Source organism: Pteronotus mesoamericanus, unplaced genomic scaffold (assembly GCF_021234165.1).
Source record: "Pteronotus mesoamericanus isolate MK-2021 breed Mesoamerican mustached bat unplaced genomic scaffold, CSHL_Meso_final contig_221, whole genome shotgun sequence".
NCBI classification, from domain to species: Eukaryota; Metazoa; Chordata; class Mammalia; order Chiroptera; family Mormoopidae; genus Pteronotus; species Pteronotus mesoamericanus.
Genome location: NW_026555092.1, coordinates 6,307,075 through 6,311,085, shown reverse-complemented (window position 1 = coordinate 6,311,085; position 4,011 = coordinate 6,307,075).

Sequence of the window (4,011 nt, the reverse complement as noted above, 5' to 3'; positions counted from 1 at the left end):
GGCAGGAGGGAGGGCGGGCGGGTGCGGCTGGACCAGGGCGGGCACGGCGGCGCTGAGCGCCCGTTCACTGGTCATCTCAACGTCCATCAAGCACGAAGAGGCGGAACACGGAGTTCCTGAGGACTCTGATTCGGTCTCGCTGGTGTACGCCACTCATGACGCGCGCGGCCCCGATTATGTAAAAGACAGTCACGCGGGGGCGCTGCTGGGAGGGATGGTCTACTCCCTCGACCTCGGAAGCGGTCAGGCTCCTCCCACTTCGCTCTTTGTTCCCGCCCTCGTTCCTCCTCTCCCAGGTCGCGGTCGTCTTCGTGCCTCTCGCGATACCTCCGCGGGGTTGTGATGCTTTAGTTTCCGTGCGACTGGCCTGGGGGACCGGGAGGGGTGCGGTTGGGCCTAATGCAGAGCGTTGTTGAAGTACAGCTTGGGGACCACCCAGAGCTTGAAGAGGGTGGAGGGCTCGTAAGAGAACCCCTCTATCCTCGAAGCAGAAGGGGCCCGTATAGTCCTCTCGCACGAGAGGCAACTTAGAGGGGTGCAGTCTGAGGCCCTTGAAAAGGTGGGAACTCTTAGAGTGTAGGTTCGTTGACTTCCAGAGAGAAAGGAGGTAATCCCAGAGAGAGCACCCCTATATTGAGGAAGAGGGATGCTAGAGTAATGACAGCCCCTCCAGGAGGGTGAAGACAAAGAAATACTGAGTTGGCCAAAAAGTCCGTTGTTTCTCTGTCATGGCTCCAGTTGTGCTTAGTTGTCTAACTTCATTTGAAACGATTTTGTTAGATTGTGTTGTGACAGCTATCGCATCAGTGTGCATTAAAAAATTACCAAAATTGGTGAATTTTTGTACAGCCGTTTTAATATTGAAGATGGAAGAAGATACACAACATTTTAGGTGTATTATGCTTTATTGTTTGAAGAAAGGTAAAAACGCAACTGAAACGCAAAGACAGATTTGTGCGGTGTATGAAGAAGATGCTGTGACTGATCAAACATATCAAAAGTGGTCTGCGAAATTTCTTGTACTGTTGACATTTTGGCCAAATAATTTTTTGCTGTGGAGCCCTCTTAGGCATTGGAAGATGTTTAGCAGCACCCCTGGTCTCTACCCACTAGAAGTCAATAGCAGGAGATAGCCAACATAACTCAAAATACCCAAATCAATAACGTTATTGGTGAAAATGAAAAATGTGTCTTTTATTTTAAGGAAAAAACCATAAGGACTTTTTGGTCAACCCAATACTAAGGCAAAGCCTTCCTGAGAGTCCTCTTGCCCTGGAGGATCCGTCAGAGTGGGATGCAATTAGCCTGCGGCCTGCTACCTACCTTGTGTTACCAGTTGCACCCTCAGGTTCTCTTGGAAACAATCGCTTGGGGTTTCTTGGCTGGGTCTGGCTGGCTACTCTGCCTCTCTTCAGCTCCAAGCTTGGCCTTTCTAGGGCTGCCTCAGGAATTAAACAATTTATTGTTCTTGAGGCTTTGGCAAAGATTCCTGCTGAGAAGGCTGACCTTTCTTTTCAAGTCCCTGCCCTTGGGCTTAGATTACTTTGGGCTCTGCTGATTGCCTGTATAGCACTAGTTGAAGTTTTTCTTCAAAATGTTTTTTTAAAAAAAAATGATTGAATGTGCACTTAAACCTGCTAGATCCCTGCCCTAACAAAATTTACTCTCTCTAAAACTTAAGCCAGCCCCTCCTTGTGTGTTTGCCTAAAGAGGTGTATTAATCAAAGGTTTAGGCTCTGGAGTCAGAAAATTAAGGTTCAAAATCACTACTCCACATTTGCTAGCTATGTAACTTTGGACCTGTCACTGAACTACTCAGAGCCTTACTTTCCTCAGTTGTACAATTGAGTCTTTGTGAGGATCAAAAATAGTACATGGAGTGTAACAGGTAAACTGCTTAATGGGTAAGGAGTTCTACTTCAGAGTGAAGGAAATGTTTTGGAACTAGGTACAGATAGTAGTTGCACAATATTGTGAATGTATTAACTGTCGCTGAATTGTTTACTTCAAAATGGTTAACTTTATGCTATGAGATTTTCACCTCAAACTAGTTAAAAAAAAAAAAAAAAAAAAAAGATGTAGGCTTAGGAACCCGATTGCCCGCTTTGAATCCTAGCTCTATCACTTAGAAGCTCTATAACTGCGAGCACATTAAAAGCAAACAAAATAGCTCTGGCTGGTGTGGTTCAGTCGATTGAATGCTACCCTGCGAACCAAAGGGTTGCTGGTTTGATTCCCAGTCAGGGCACATGCTTGGGTTGCTGGCCAAGTCCTCAGTGGGGGGTGTGTGAGAAGCAGCCACACACTGATGTTTCTCTCCCTCTCTTTCTCCCTCCCTTTCCCTCTCTCTGAACATAAATAAATAAAATCTTTAAAAAAAAACACCAAGAAACATCGAACTTGGTAACAAGATAAACGTTTCATTACTACAAGAAGAAACTCTTCTTGTAGTAATTCTAGGGAGATGCTGGTGCCCCGGATCATGTGAACACAGCCTTCCTTCTAATCACATATCCCACACTGGGGTAAGAGCCTCTCTGTGTTCCTATTGCCTTCAGTTCTGATCTCCATTGTATTACTTAGCAGTTTTGTATTACTTAGCAATTGCCTATTTACTTGTTTTTCATAAATCAGATTACAGCATTAAGGAGTAGAAGGACCATACTGGGCCATCACCCTCTGTATCCTTTCACAACCTTCCCCACTCCACCTTCTTCAGGCTCGAGGTGTTGACGGTGAATTAATTCACCAATTAATCCATTCTTTCAACAAATCTATATTGAGTATTTACTTTGTGCCAGACTCTAGCTTAGGCACTGGGGATACACTGGTATGTGAAACAGTCATGATCGTTGCCCTTGTGAAGCCAACAGCCTGGTGTCAAAGAGAGCCAAATAGCAAGAACTGTCAATTGAAAGACACGCCACAGGGACAGAAAACAATGCTGGGATAGGGCAGAGGGACTCCCTTGGGTAGAGGAGGTCGACCTTGAGGTATATTCCAGAAAAGAAAGAGGCTAGTATAGCCAAGGCTTAGCGGGACAGAGGGTGAGTGGAGAAGTTGGCAGGGGCCAGATGTGCAGAACCTGTAGACCCTGATATGGAAATGGAGTTTTTTTTCAAAGTGCAATGTATAATTGGAAAGAAGCCCAATTTTTAAGCAGGAAAGTGACAGATTTGTAGTTTGAAAAGATTTCTCAGGCTTCTGTGAGAATAGACTGTAGTGGGCTGACATAAATGCACAGACCATTAAGGAAGCTATTGCAGTTTTCCATGTGAGATGATTAAAAGGTTGAAGTGGAGAGAAGTGAACAGATTCTAGATATATTTTCGAGATTGAGTCAACAGGACTTAGGGATGAATTGGATTTAGGTGGTGATAAGGGAAAGGAAGAAATTACGGTCAGTGAGTCCAGTTGTGTGGATGGCGGTATTTCCAGCAAAAGAGAAGACTAGAAGGACAGGTTTTAGAGACAAAACGAAGACATATTTATTTTTGACATATTAAGTTCTAGATGCCTATGTGATATCCCAGAAGAGACATTATGCAGGCAGCAGGATCTAGTCTGTGTATCTCTTAGAAGAGAGGTCAGAGATGAAGATAGAGTTTTGGGGAGATTATGAGGATACAATGAGGTCTGTCCAAAAAGTATCCAGCCATGTACTATGAAAAATAGAGACACTGAAGTAGATACATAGAACAATGATGCCTCAGTCCCCTTCAAAGTAGGCACCTTAGGACCTTACACAGTTCTCCCAACTGCAGCACGATGTTCCTTCTGCTCTGGTAGCAGAAGTCATGCAATGAATTTTGCCATGACACATTTTATGCCAAGATCCTGCATCAAAATCTCGGACACAATAGTTTTTGGAATCCCCAGATCAGCTTCTAGTTCTCGCGCTGTTAGTCACTGATCTTTATTACAGTGCCCATACACATTCAACATTCTCAGGTGTTTTGCTTGTTGCAGGCCTTTCAGAATGTGAGTCACTTTCAGCAGATTCTCAACCAC